Source organism: Capricornis sumatraensis, chromosome 6, assembly GCF_032405125.1.
Source record: "Capricornis sumatraensis isolate serow.1 chromosome 6, serow.2, whole genome shotgun sequence".
Classification (NCBI taxonomy): domain Eukaryota; kingdom Metazoa; phylum Chordata; class Mammalia; order Artiodactyla; family Bovidae; genus Capricornis; species Capricornis sumatraensis.
In genome coordinates this window covers 1,083,158-1,098,517 of record NC_091074.1, presented here as the reverse complement: position 1 = coordinate 1,098,517, position 15,360 = coordinate 1,083,158, and positions in this window count along the sequence as shown.

Here is a 15,360-nt window from a genome sequence, read left to right as displayed (position 1 = left end):
TGGGTACTTCTGGAGTCTCCCCAGGGGAGTCAGGCCTCGTCTCGAGTGGGGGAATGTACGTCCGCTTTCCTCCCGAGCTGTAGCCGCAGTGTCACCCTTCACGTCGCGTGGATCACGGGATCTGTGGTTTCCCTCGAGGCTTTTCCACCAGGCTTTCCCACAGGGCTGTCCCAAGTGCCACCGTGGTGTGACTCGATCCTCAGCATGAAAGACGAGCCAGTGCAGGGAAAAGAGGTTCCTCTGGAATGGAATGAGACATCTGGGGGACCCTTGGAATGGTGGCACGAAGCTGGAGTTCCCCTCGCCTTTCCTGTTGAGAGCGCCACCTCTTGAGATGCGTTGGGAACGCTGGGAATTCTTTCCCAAAGAAGCAACGAAAGGATCCCTCATCTCAAGCTACGAGGCGGATACGGGGATCCTCTGGATGTGGGTGGGGCCCTCGTGCTTCCTCTCGAGTGGAGACAGTTATGGTGGTGAACTTCTTGAGTTGCAGCAAGACTGTGAAGGACCCTTTCAAAGTTCGAGAGGTGAGGTGTGATTAGCCTCGAGACGCCTCAGTGGAAATGGGCCTCATCTCTCCTGGAGAGGAGAACTTCCTGGATTTTCTCGAGTTGCGGCAGGTGTTCTCGAGTTACGAAGGGGACCTCAGGGACCCGTTCTGGTGGCCTCAGGAAAGGCCAGTCCGATGCGAGTTGCTAGGGGCCCTCTCGGAATTACTCTCCCATCGATGTCGCGGCCTTAAACCTTGTGTGGAGTCAGCGTCTGAGCCTGAGGATTCCTCTCCGGTGCTCACATGGATCTTTGGTACTTCTGGAGTCTCCTCCGGGGAGTCAGTCCTCGTCTCCATTTGGGGCATGCACATGCGCTTTCTTCCCGAGCTGTAGCAGCGGTGTCATGCTTCCGGTCTTGTGGATCAAGGGATCTGTGGCTTTCCCTCGAGGCTTTCCCACAGGGCTGTCCCACGTGCCACGTTGATGTGAGTCGATCCTCGGCATAAAGGACGAGCCAGTGCAGGGAAAAGAGGTTCCTCTGGAATGGACTGAGACATCTGGGGAATCTGTGAATGGTGGCACGTCCCTGGAGTGCCTATCGCCTCTCCTATTTAGAGCTCCTCCTCTTGAGATCCGACGAGAATGCAGGGCATTCTTTCCGGTTGATGCAGGGAAAGGATCCGTCAACTCGAGCTTCGAGGCAGAAACCGGGCTCCTCTGGATGTGGGCGGGACCCTTGTGCTTCCTGTCAAGTTGAGACGGGTATGGCGGGGAACTTCTTGAGTTGCAACAAGGGTGTGAAGGACCCTTTCTAAGTTCCAGAGTTTAGATGTGATTAGCCTCCATACGCCTCAGTGGAAATGGCCCTCATCTCGCCTGGAGGGGAGAATTTCTTGGATTTTCTCGAGTTGCGGCAGGTGTTCTCGAGTTACGACGGGGACCCGCTCTGGTGGCCTCAGAAAAGGCCAGTCCCCACGCGAGTTGCTAGGGTGTCTCTCGGGAATCCTCTCCCGTTGATTCCGGGGCCTTAGAACATGTGTGGAGTCGGATCCAACCTGAGGATTCCTCTCTGATGCTGACATGGATCTTGGGGTACTTCTGGAATCTCCCCATGGGAGTCAGTCCTCGTCTCCAGTGGGGGCATGCATGTGCACTTTCCTCCCGAGCTGTAGCAGCAATGTCACGATTCCCGTCGCGTGGATCAAGGGATCTGTGGCTTTCCCTCGAGGCTTTCCCAAAGGGCTGTCCCACGTGCCACCATGGTGTGAGTCGATCCTCGGCGTGAAAGACAAGCCAGCGCAGGGAGGAGAGGTTCCTCTGGAATGGACTGAGACATCTGGGGGACTCTTGGAATGGTGGCACGACCCTGAAGTTCCTCTCGCCTTTCCTGTTGAGAGTGCCTCCTCTTGAGATGCGACGGGAACGCCGGGTATTCTGTCCCGATGAAGAATGGAAAGGAATCCTCATCTCCAGCTACGAGGTGGAAACGGGGCTCCTCTGGATATGGGTGAGACCCTCGTGTGCCGGGGTCCAGCCCCGGTGTATCAAGGGAATTCGAAGGGTGGACGGCGTTGGCGTGGAAAGACTTATTTATTAATATAAGATTAGATTAAGAAACTATAGTGCAGTAGGAAGATTAAGTGGAGAAAGAGGGCTGAATAGCTTGGTTTACGCGGAAGACCAATAAAATTCCAGACAAGGAATTTGCACCATCTACGTTGGGCCACCCGTGCCCACTTGAATATCTAAGGGTGCCTCGCCTTAAGCTCCCTTTTGCGCGGATCTTAATAACCAGGGCAAATAAGTAGACCTGGCGAGCCTCCGCGCCCCAGATGGAAATTCAGCCTGAAATTAAAGTAAAGAGCACAGGGAAGAAAAGGGAGAGAAAAAGAGAGAGAGAGAGACACGAGGGGAGCCAGATTCCCAAGAAACCAGGCCGAGACTAGTCTGAGAAACTGGTCTGAGAATCTGGTCCCGTCCTTTATTGTTCAGAAGGCCTTTTATACTTTTGATAAAACATGGAGATCAATGGGTAACACAAAGTTATGCAGCTTTAGCAGTCCAGACTCTTATCAAAACTAGGCTTTTTTCTCTACATACCTAATTGTATACACAAGTCTTAGGTAATTTACATCATCTTCCAGCCAAAAGGGCCAATTAACATTTTACAGCCTTTTTTCTGATAAGGGTTTGTCAACCACAAGACTTATTTGTGTTGATCTTCCCAAGGTCTGGTGCCACTCTCAGAAAGCACTAAATAAAGTTACATTCTTACACAGCAAGGATACAGCAACTTATAACAAGTAGAGGGAGTACAGTGATTTACAGCAAAAGAGAAGCAATTAACTCAAAAGTCTAGTGTTGCTAACATCAAAAACTACGTATCTTTTTTTACATCTTGCTTACATTAACATCCTTCCAGGTGCCTAAAAGATAAAGAATAAGGAGGTCTGGCAGCAACCATTCAGTCAACAGTGAAAACCCTCTACCAATATAATTTTTAACTCTTTAGAAAAGGCTCTGTATCTTTAAGATGCTTTTAATCTTTGTGCCTCCCGCGGTTGGAGGGCTGTAAGCAATTCACAAGCTGCAAGAGGTCTGGGGAACCTGTTAGGCAGGCTAGAGAGGTATCAGAGGGGTTTAACTGAAACATCCCTTTCAAATGCAGAAGACTAAAACCCTGAATTGACTTTTTCCCAGAGAATATCAGAAAAGTGGAAAAGAAGAGCACAAAAGCCGGCAGATTTTTGTTGGGGTACATGCTTAGGAATTTCCAGAGGGGTCCCTGAAGTCTGAGCATGCCTTGCGTATGTCAGCTTCCTTCCTCATGACCTTGTCACGGGCGGGATTCCTCACACTGGCTCCCGGCACTCGTGCTTCCTCTCGAGTGGAGACAGGTATGTCGGGGAACTTCTTGATTTGCAGCAAGAGTGTGAAGGACCCTTTCGAAGTTCCAGAGGTTAGATGTGATTAGCCTCAAGACGCCGCAGTGGAAATGGGCCTCATCTCGCCTGGAGGGGAGAACTTCCTGGATTTTCTCGAGTTGCGGCAGGTGTTCTCGAGTTACGACGGGGACCACAGGGACCCGCCCTGTTGGCCTAAGGAATGGCCAGTCCCCATGCGAGTTGATAGGGGGCTTCTCGGGATTCCTCTCCCGTCGATGCCGGGGCCTTAGACTTGCGTGGAGACGGGGCAGAAATCTGAGGATTCTTCTCTGGTGCTGACAGGGATCTTGGGGTACTTCTGGAGTCTCCCCAGGGGAGTCAGTCCTCGTCTCGACTGGGGGCATGCACGTGCGCTTTCCTCCCGAGCTGTAGCAGAGTGTCATGCTTCACGTCACAGGGATCAAGGGATCTGTAGATTTCACTCCAGGCTTTCCCACGAGGTTATCCCACAGGCCGTCGCACGTGCCACCGTGGTGTGAGTTGATCCTCGGCGTGAAAGACGAGCCAGTGCAGGGAAAACAGGTTCTTCTGGAATGGACTGAGACATCTGGGGGACTCTTGGAATGGTGGCACGACCCTGGAGTGCCTCTCGCCTTTCCTGTTGAGAGCGCCTCTGCTTGAGTTGCGACAGGAACGCCTGGAATTCTTTCCCAACGAAGCCTGAAAGGATCCCTCATCTCGAGCTGCGACGCGGAAACGGGGCTCCTCTGGATGTGGGCGGGACCCTCGTGCTTCCTCTCGACTGGAGACAGGTATGTCGGGGAACTTCTTGAGTTGCAGCAAGAGTGTGAATGACGCTTTAGAAGTTCCAGAGGTTAGGTGTGATTAGCCTCGAGACGCCTCAGCGGAAATGCTCCTCATTTCGCTTGGAGGGGAGAACTTCTTGGATTTTCGCGAGTTGCGGCAGGTGTTCTCGCGTTACGACGGGGACCTCAGGGACCCGCTCTGGCGGCCTCAGGAAAGGCCAGTCCTCATGTGAGTTGCTAAGGGGCCTCTCGGGATTCCTCTCCCGTCGATGCCGGGGCCTTAGAACTTGTGTGGAGTCGGGGCCGGAACCGGAGGATTCCCCTTCGGTGCTGACATCGATCTTGGGGTACTTCTGGAGTCTCCCCAGGAGAGTCAGTCCTCGTCTGCAGTGGGGGCATGCAAGTGCGCTTTACTCCCGAGCTGTAGCAGCAGTGTCACGCTTCAGGTCGCGTGGATCAAGGGATCTGTGGCTTTCCCTCGAGGTTTTCTCATGAGGTTTCGTACAGGGCTCTCCCACGTGCCACCGTGGTGTGATTCGATCCTCGGCGTGAAAGACGAGCCAGTGCAGGATAAACAGGTTCCTCTGGAATGGACTGAGACATATGGTGGACTCTTGGAATGGTGGCACGACCCTGGAGTGTCTCTCGCCTTTCCTGTTGAGAGTGCCTCCTCTTGAGAAGCAACGGGAACGCTGGGAATTCTTTCCTGTTGGTAGCAGGGAAAGGTTCCCTCATCTCAAGCTACGAGAGGGAAACCGGGCTCCTCTGGATGTGGGCGGGACCATCGTGCTTCCTCTGGAGTGGAGTCGGGTATGACGGGGAACTTCTTGAGTTTCAGCGAGGGTGTGAAGGACCCTTTCGAAGTTCCAGAGGGTAGGTGTGAATAGCCTCGAGACGCCTCATCGGAAATGAGCCTCATCTCGCCTGGAAAGGAGAACTTCCTGGATTTTCTAGAGTTGCGGCAGGTGTTCTCGAGTTACGACGGGGACCTCAGGGACCCGCTCTGGTGCCCTCAGGAAAGGCCAGTCCCCATGCGAGTTGCTAGGGCCCCACTCGGCATTCCTCTCCCATCGACGGCGGGGCCTAAGACCTTGTGTGGAGTCAGGGCCGAAACCTGAGGATTCCTTTCTGGTGCTGACATGGATCTTGGGTTATTTTGGTAGTCTCCCCAGGGGAGTCGGGCCTCGTCTCGAGTGGGGGCATGCACGTGCGCTTTCCTCCCGAGCTTTAGCAGCAGTGTCACGCTTCCCGTCAGGTGGACCAAGGGATCTGTTCCTTTCCCTGGAGGCTTTCCCACGAGGTTTACCCACAGGGCTGTCCCACATGCCACCGTGGTGTGAGTCGATCCTCGGCGTGAAAGACGACCCAGTGCAGGGAAAAGAGGTTCCTCTGGAATGGACTGAGACATCTTGGGGACTCTTGGAATGGTGGCACGACCCTGGAGTTCCTCTCGCCTTTCCTGTTGAGAGTGCCTCCGCCTGAGATGCGACGGGAACGCCGGGAATTCTTTCCCGTTGAAAGCAGGGAACGGATCCCTCATCTCGAGCAACGAGGCGGAAACGGGGCTCTTCTGGATGTGGGCGGGACCCTCGTGCTTCCTCTCGACTGGAGACGGTTATGTCAGGGAACTTCTTGATTTGCAGCAAGAGTTTGAATGACGCTTTAGAAGTTCCAGAGGTTAGGTGTGATTAGCCTCGAGACGCCTCAGCAGAAATGGTCCTCATCTCGCTTGGAGGGGAGAACTTCCTGGATTTTCTCGAGTTGCAGCACGTGTTCTCGAGTTACGATGGGGACCTCAGGGACTCGCTCTGGTGGCCTCAGGAAAGGCCAGTCCTCATGCGAGTTGCTTGGAGGCCTCTCGGGATTCCTCTCCCGTCAATCCTGGGGCCTTAGAATTTGTGTGGAGTCGTGACTGGAAGCTGAATATTCCTCTCCAGGTGCTGACATGGATCTTGGGGTACTTCTGGAGTCTTCCCAGGGGAGTCAGGCCTCGTCTCCACTGGGGGCATGCATATGCGCTTTCCTCCCGAGCTGTAGCAGCAGTGTCAAGCTTCCGGTCACGTGGATCAAGTGATCTGTGGCTTTCCCTCGAGGCTTTCACACGAGGCTTTCCCACTGGGCTGTCCCACGTGCCACTGTGGTGTAAGTCGATCCTAGGCGTGAAAGACAAGCCAGTGCAGGGAAAACCGGTTCCTCTGAGGTGGACTCATACATCTGGGTGACTCTTGGAATGGTGGCACGACCCTGGAGTTCCTCTCGCCTTTCCTGTTGAGAGCGCCTCCTCTTGAGATGCGACGGGAACGCCGGTAATTCTTTCCCGACGAAGCTGGGAAAGGATCCCTCATCTCGAGCTACAAGGCGGCAATGGGGCTCCTCTGGATGTGGGCGGGACGCTCGCACTTCCTCTCTAGTGGAGACGGGTATGTCGGGGAATTTCTTGAGTTGCAGGAATGGTGTGAAGGACCCTTTCGAAGTTCCATAAGTTATGTGTGATTAGTCTCGAGACGCCTCAACGGAAATGGGCCTCATCTCAGCTCGAGGGGAGAACCTCCTGGATTTCCTCGAGTTGCGGCAGGTGTTCTTGAGTTAAGATGGGAACCTCAGGGACCCGCTCTGGTGGCCTCAGGAAAAGCCTGCCCCATGCGAGTTGCTAGGGGTCCTCTCGGGATTCCTCTCCCGTCGATGCCGGGGCCTAAGACCTTGTGTGTAGTCAGGGGCTGAACCTGAGGATTCATCTCCAGTGCCGACATGGTTCTTGGGGTACTTCTGGAGTTTCCCCAGTGGAGTGAGTCCTTGTCTTGAGTGGGGGCATGCACATGCGCTTTCCTCCCGCGCTGTATCAGCAGTGTCACTCTTCCCGTCACGTGGATGAAGGGATCGATGGCTTTCCCTTGAGGCTTTAACACGAGGCTTTCCCACAGGGCTGTCCCATGTCCCACCGTGGTGTGAGTCGATCCTCGGCGTGAAAGATGAGCCTGTGCAGGGAAAACAGGTTCCCCTGGAATGGACTGAGACATCTGGGGGACTCTTGGAATGGTGGCACGACCCTGGAGTTCCTCTCGCATTTCCTGTTGAGAGTGCCTACTCTTGAGATGTGACGGGAACGCCGGGAATTCTTTCCCGACAAAGCAGGAAAAGGATCCCTCATCTCAAGCTACGAGGCGGAAACGGGGCTCCTCTGATTGTGGGCGGGACCCTCGTCCATCCTCTCGAGTGGAGACGGATATGTCGGGGAACTTCTTGAGTTGCAGCAAGGGTGTGAAGGACCCTTTCTAAGATCCAGAGGTTATGTATGATTAGCCTCGAGACGCCTCAGCAGAAATGGGCCTCATCTCGCCTGGAGTGGAGAACCTCCTGGATTTTCTCGAGTTGCCGCAGGTGTTCTCGAGTTACGACGAGGATATCAGGGACCCGCTCTGGTGGCCTCAGGAATGGCCAGTCCCCATGCTAGTTGATAGGGGGCTTCTCGGGATTCCTCTCCCGTCGATGCCGGGGCCTAAGACCTTGTGTGGAGTCGTGGCCGGGACCTGAGGACTCCTCTCCGGTGCTGACATGGATCTTGGGTTACTTCTGGAGTCTCCCCAGGAGAGTCAGGCGTCATCTGCAGTGGGGGCATGCACATGCGCTTTCCTCCCGAGATGTAGCAACAGGGTCATGCTTCCCGTCATGTGGACCAAGGGATCTGTGGCTTTCCCTCGAGGCTATCCAATGAAGCTTTCGCATAGGGCTCTTCCACGTGCCACCATGGTGTCAGTTCATCCTCGCCCTGAAAGACGAGCCAGTGCAGGGAAAAAAAGGTTCCTCTGGAATAGACTGAGATATCTGGGGGACTCTTCGAATGATGGCACAACCCTGGAGTTCCTCTCGCCTTTCCTGTTGAGAGCGCCTCCTCTTGAGATGCGACGGGAACGCCGGGAATTCTATCCCGACGAAGCAGGGGAAGGATCCCTCACCTGGATCTACGAGGAGGAAACGGTACTCCTCCGGATGTGGGCGGGACTCTCGTGCTTCCTCTCGAGTGGAGATGGGTATGTGGGGGAACTTCTTGAGTTTCAGCAAGGGTGTGAATGACCCTTTCGAAGTTCTATAGGTTAGGTGTTATTAGACTCGCGACGCCTCAGCATAAATGGGCCTCATCTCGCCTGGAGAGGAAAACTTCCTGGATTTTCTCGAGTTGTGGCAGGTGTTCTAGAGTTATGACGGGGACCTCAGATACCCTCACTGGTGGCCTCAGGAAAGGCCAGTCCCCATGCGAGTTGCTAGGGGCCCTCTCGGGATTCCTCTCCCATCGATGCCGGGGCCTAACACCTTGTGTGGAGTCGCGGCCGGAGCCTGAGGACTCCTGTGCGGGGCTGACATGGATCTTGGGGTGCCTGTGGAGTCTCCCCAGGGGAATCAGTCCTCGTATCAAGTGGGGGCATGCACGTGCGCTTTCCTCCCAAGCTGTAGCAGCAGTGTCACGCTTCCCGTCACGTGGATCAAGGGATCTGCGTCTTTCCCTCGAGGCTTTCCCACGAGGCTTTCCCACAGGGCTGTCCCACGTGCCACCTTGGTTTGAGTCGATCCTGGGCGTGAAAAACGAGCCAGTGGAGGGAAAAGAGCTTCCTCTGGAATGGACTGAGACATCTGTGGGACTCTTGGAATTGTGGCACGACCCTGGAGTTCCTCTCGCCTTTCCTGTTGAGAGTGCCTCCTCTTGAGATGTGACGGGAACGCCGGGAATTCTTTCCCGCTCAAGCAGGGAAAGAATCCCTCATCTCGAGCTACAATGTGGAAACGGTGCTCCTCTGTACGTGGGCGGGACCATCGTGCTTCCTCTCGAGTGGAGACGGGTATGTCGGGGAACTTCTTGAGTTGCAGCAAGGGTGTGAAGGACACTTTCGAAGTTCCAGAGGGTAGGTGTGATTAGCCTCGAGATGCCTCATCGGAAATGGGCCTCATCTCGCCTGGAGGGGAGAACCTTCTGGATTGCCGGGGTCCAGCCCCGGTGGACCCAGGGAATTTGAAGGGTGGATGGCGTTGGCGTGGAAAGACTTGTTTGTTCATCAATATAAGATTATATTAGAAACTATAGTGTAGTAAGAAGATTAAGTGGAGGAAGAGGGCTGAATAGCTTGGTTTATGCGGAAGACCAATAAAATTCCAGCAAGGAATTTGCACCATCTACGTTGGGGCACCGGCACCCACTTCAATATCTAAGCGTGCCTCGCCTTAAGCTCCGTTTCGCGCGGGTCTTAACAGCCAGGGCAAGTAAGTAGACCTGGCGAGCCTCCAGGCCCCAATGTGGAAATTCAGCCTGAAATTAAAGTAAAGAGCAGAGAGGGAAAGGGAGAGAAGAAGAGAGAGAGAAACACACGGGGGGAGCCAGATTCTCAAGAAACCAGGCCCAGAGCCGAGTTCGAGAATCTGGTCTGAGAATCTGGTCAGAGAAGCTGGTCTGCTCCTTTATTGTTCAGAAGGCCTTTTATACTTTTGATAAAACATGGAGATCAATGGATAACACAAAATTATGTAGCGTTCGCAGCCCAGACTCTTTCTATACATCATTTTGTGTACAAAAGGTCTCAGGTGATTTACATTATCTTCTGGCCAAGAGGCTTGTTAACACTTTTTGGCTCTCTTCCTTAATGAATGTTAATATTGTTTCCCCTGAAGTGTTTTTTCTTTAATCTGCATCTCCTTAAAAGTGCTAAAGTTGCATCTCTATAGAACAAAGGTGCAGTGGGTTATAACAAAGAAAGTACTTAATTCAAAGATCTAATGTTGCTAATACAAGGTCTACTACTTGTTTTTCTATATGCCAACTATATCTAAAAACAAAGGATATGAAAATTTGGCAGCAAGCATGGACTCAACAAATGAAACTTTTAATCAGTCGTATTCTAAAGATTTTGACTCTTCAGAAGCCCCTACATTCCTTGGATGTTTTAACCTTCCTGTGCCTCCTGCGGTCAGGAGGCCTCAAACAATCCCATGCGCAGCTGTACGAGTCCTGCAGGCAGGCTAGAAAGCCATCAGAGGGGTTTTTTGGATTGAAACACTCTTTCAAATGTAGAAGACTAAAGCCCTAAATTGACTTTTTCCAGAAAATGTCAGAAGAGTGGAAAAGCAGAGCACAAAAGCCGGCAGATTTTTGTTGGGGTACATGCTTAGGAACTTCCAGAGGGGTCCCTGAAGTCTGAGCACGCCTTGCGTATGTAGCTTCCTTCCTGATGACCTTGTCATGGGCGGGATCCCTCACACTGGCTCCCGGCACTGGATTTTCTCAAGTTGTGGCATTTCTCGAGTTGTGGATTTTCTTGAGTTATGACGGGGACCTCAGGGACCCGAACTGGTGGCCTCAGGAAAGGCCAGTCCCCAAACGAGTTGCTAGGAGGCCCGCGGGATTCCTCACCAGTCGATGTCGGGGCCTAAAACCTGTGTGGAGTCGGGGCCAAAACCTGAGGATTCCTTGCCAGTGCTGACATGAATGATGGGGCACTTCTGGAGTCTCCACAGGGGAGTCAGTCATCGTCTCGAGTGGGGGCTTGCCCGTCCGATTTCCTCCCGAGCAGTGGCACCAGTTTCACTCTTCCCGTTGCGTAGATCAAGGGATCTGTGGATTTCCCTCGAGGATTTCCCAAGAGGATTTCCCACAGGGCTGTCCCTCGTGCCACCGTGGTGTCAGGTAATCCTCGGCGTGAAAGTCGAGGCAGTGCAGAAAAAAGAGGTTCCTCTGGAATGGACTGAGAAATCTGGGGGACTCGGAATGGTCGACGAGCCTGGAGTTCCTCTCACCTTTCCTGTTGAGCGGGCCTCCTCTTCAGGTTCGACGGGAAGGCCGGGAATTCTTTCCCGACGAAGCAGGGAAAGGATCCCTCATCTCAAGCTACAAGGCGGCGACGGGGCTCCTCTGGATGTGGGAGGGACACTCGGGCTTCCTCTCGAATGGAGACGGGTATTTCGGGGAACTGCATGAGGTGCAGCAAGGGTGTGAAGGACCCTTTCGAAGTTCCAGAGTTTAGGTGTGATTAGCCTCGAGTGGCGTCAGTGGAAATGGGCCTCATCTCGCCTGGAGGGGTGAACCTACTGGATTTTCTCGAGATGCAGCAAGTGCTCTCCAGTTACTAAGGGGACCTCAGAGGACCGCTCTGGTGGCCTCAGGAAAGGCCAGTCCCCATACGAAGTGCTAGGAGGCCCGCGGGATTCCTCTCCAGTCGATGCCAGGGCCTAAAACCTGTGTGGAGTCGGGGCCGAAACCTGAGGATTCCTCGCCAGTGCTGACATGGATGATGGGGCACTTCTGGAGTCTCCACAGGGGAGTCAGTCGTCGTCTCGACTGGAGGCATGCACGTCCACTTTCCTCCCGAGCTATAGCAGCAGTTTCACGCTTCCTGTTGCGTGGATCAAGGGATCTGTGGCTGTCCCTCGAGGCTTTCCCACGAGGATTTCCCACAGGGCTGTCCCACCTGCCACCATGATGTGACTCGATGATCAGCGTGAAAGTCGAGGCAGTGCAGAGAAAAGAGGTTCCTCTGGAATGGACTGAGAAATCTGGGGGACTCGGAATGGTCGCACGAGCCTGGAGTTCCTCTCATCTTTCCTGTTGAGCGCGCCTCCTCTTCAGATTCGACGGGAAGGCCGGGAATTCTTTCCCGACGAAGCAGGGAAAGGATTCCTCATCCCGAGCTACGAGGCGGCAACGAGGCTCCTCTGGATGTGGGCGGGACACTCGGGCTTCCTCTCGAGTGGAGACGGGTATGTCGGGGAACTTCTTGAGTTGCCGGAAAGGTGTGAAGGACCCTTTCGAAGTTCCAGAAGTTAGGTGTGATTATCCTCAAGCGGCGTCAGCGGAAATGGGCCTCATCTCGCCTGGAGGGGAGAACCTCCTGGATTTTCTCGAGATGCGGCAGGTGCTCTCCAGTAACTATGGGGACCTCAGGGACCAACTCTGTTGGCCTCAGGAAGGGCCAGTAGCCATGCGAGTTGCTAGGGGGCCCCTCGGGATTCCTCTCCAGTCAGGGCCGGGGCCTAAGACCCTGTGTGGACTCGGGACCGGAACCGAAGGATTCCTCTCCAGTGCTGACATGAATCTTGGGTAATTCTGGAGACTACACAGGGGAGTCAGTCATCGTCTCGAGTGGGGGAATGCACGTCCGCTTTCCTCCTGAGCTGTAGCAGCAGTCACACGCTTCCCGTCGCGTGGATCAAAGGATCTGTGGCCTTCCCTCGAGGTTTTCCCATGAGGATTTCCCACAGGACTATCCCACGTTCCACCGTGATGTGACTCGATCCTCAGCGAGAAAGTCTTGGCAGTGCCGGAAAATAGGTGCCTCTGGAATGGACTGAGACATCTGGGGGATTCGGATGGTGACACGACCCTGGAGTTACTCTCGCCTTTCCTGTTGAGCGGGCCTCCTCTTGAGATGTGACCAGAATGCCGGGAATTCTTTCCTGACGAAGCAGGGAAAGGATCCCTCATCTCAAGCTACGAGGTGGATCGAGGCTCCTCTGGATGTGAGCGGGATCCTCGTGCTTCCTCTCGAGGGGAGACGGATATGTCGGGGAACTTCTTGAGTTGCAGCAAGGGTGTGAAGGACCCTTTCGAAGTTCCAGAGGTTAGGTGTGATTAGCCTCGAGACGCCTCAGCGGAAATGGGCCTCATCTCGCCTGGAGGGGAGAACCTCCTGGATGTTCTCGAGTTGTGGCAGGTGCTCACGAGTTACGACGGGGACCTCAGGGACCCGCTCTGGTGGCCTCAGGAAAGGCCAATCCCCATGCGAGTTGCTCGGGGGACCATCGGGATTCCTCTCCAGTCGATGCTGGGCCTAAGACCTCGTGAGGAGTCAGGGCCAGAACCTGAGGATACGTCTCCATTGCTGACATGAATCTTGGGTAATTCTGGAGTCTCCACAAGGGAGTAAGTCGTCATCTCGAGTGGGGGCATGCACGTCCGCTATCCTCCCGAGATGTAGCAGCAGTGTCACGCTTCCTGTCGCGTGGATCAAGGAATCTGTGGCCTTCCCTCCAGGCTTTCCCACGAGGATTTTCCACAGGGCTGTCCCACATGCCACCGTGGTGTAGGTCGATCCTCGTCGTGAAAGTCGAGGCAGTGCAGGGAAACAGATTCCTCTGGAATTGACTGAGACATCCGGGGGACTCGGATGGAAGCACGATGCTGGAGTTCCTCTCACCTTTCCTGTTGAGCACGCCTCCTCTTGAGATGCGACCATAATGCCAGGAATTCTTTCCAGAAGAAGCAGGGAAAGGATCCCTCATCTCGAGCAAAGGTGCAGAAACGGGGCTCCTCTGGATGTGGGCGGGTCCCTCGTACTTCCTCGTCAGTGGAGACCGGTATGTCATGGAACTTTTTGAGTTGCAGCAAGGGTGTGAAGGACCCTTTCGAAGTTCCAGAGGTTAGGTGTGATTAGCCTCGAGATGCCTCAGCGGAAATGGGTCTCATCTCGCCTGGAGGGGAGAACCTCCTGGATTGCCAGGGTCCAGCCCCGGTGGAACCAGAGAATTTGAAGGGTGGATGGCGTTGGCGTGGAAAGACTTGTTTATTCATCAATATAAGATTATAGTAAGAAACTATCGTGTAGTAAGAAGATTAAGTGGAGGAAGAGGGCTGAATAGCTTGGTTTATGCGGAAGACCAATAAAATTCCAGACAAGGAATTTGCACCATCTACGTTGGGGCACCGGCGCCCACTTGAATATCTAAGGGTGCCTCTCCTTAAGCTCCCTTTCACGCGGGTCTTAACAGCCAGGGCAAGTAAGTAGACCTGGCGAGCCTCTGCGCCCTAGGTGGAGATTCAGCCTGAAATTAAAGTAAAGAGCAGAGAGGGAAAGGGAGAGAAGAAGAGAGAAAGAAAGACACGGGGGGAGCCAGATTCCCAAGAAACCAGGCCGAGAGCCCAGTTCGAGAATCTGGTCCGAGAAGCTGGTCCGCTCCTTTATTGTTCAGAAGGCCTTTTATACTTTTGATAAAACATGGAGATCAATGGGTAACACAAAATTATGTAGCGTTCGCAGCCCAGACTCTTTCTATACATCATTTTGTGTACAAAAGGTCTCAGGTGATTTACATTATCTTCTGGCCAAGAGGCTTGTTAACACTTTTTGGCTCTCTTCCTTAATGAATGTTATTTTTTTTTTCCCCATGAAGTGTTTTTCTTTAATCTGCATCTCCTCGAAAGCGCTAAAGTTGCATCTCTATAGAACAAAGGCACAGTGGGTTATAACAAAGAAGGTACTTAACTCAAAGATCTAATGTTGCTAATACAAGGCCTACTACTTGTTTTTCTATATACCAACTATATCTAAAAACAAAGGATATGAAAATTTGGCAGCAAGCATTGACTCAACAAATGAAACCTTTCATCGGTCCTATTCTAAAGATTTTGACTCTTCAGAAGCCCCGACATTCCTAGGATGTTTTAAGCTTCCTGTGCCTCCTGCGGTCAGGAGGCCTCAAACAATCACATGTGCAGCTGTACGAGTCCTGCAGGCAGGCTAGAAAGCCATCAGAGGGGTTTTTTGGATTGAAACACTCTTTCAAATGTAGAAGACTAAAGCCCTAAATTGACTTTTTCCAGAAAATGTCAGAAGAGTGGAAAAGCAGAGCACAAAAGTCGGCAGATTTTTGTTGGGGTACATGCTTAGGAATTTCCAGAGGGGTCCCTGAAGTCTGAGCACGCCTTGCGTATGTAGCTTCCTTCCTGATGACCTTGTCACGGGCGGGATTCCTCACACTGGCTCCCGGCACTGGATTTTCTCGAGTTGTGGCACGTACTCTCGAGTTACGACGGGGACCTCAGCGACCCGCTCTGGTGGCCTCAGGAAAGGCCAGTCTCCATACGAGTTGCTAGGAGGCCCGCGGGATTCCTCTCCAGTGGATGCCAGGGCCTAAAACCTGTGTGGAGTCGGGGCCGAAATCTGAGGATTCCTTGCCAGTGCTGACATGTATGATGGGGCACTTCTGGAGTCTCCACAGGGGAGTCAGTCGTCGTCTCGAGTGGGGGCTTGCCCGTCCGCTTTCCTCTCGAGCAGTGGCACCAGTTTCATGCTTCCCTTTTGGTGGATCAAGGGATCTGTGGCTTTCCCGCGAGGCTTTCCCATGAGGATTTCCTACAGGGCTGTCCCACGTGCCACCGTGGTGTCAGTCGATCCTCGGCATGAAAGTCGAGGCAGTGCAGAG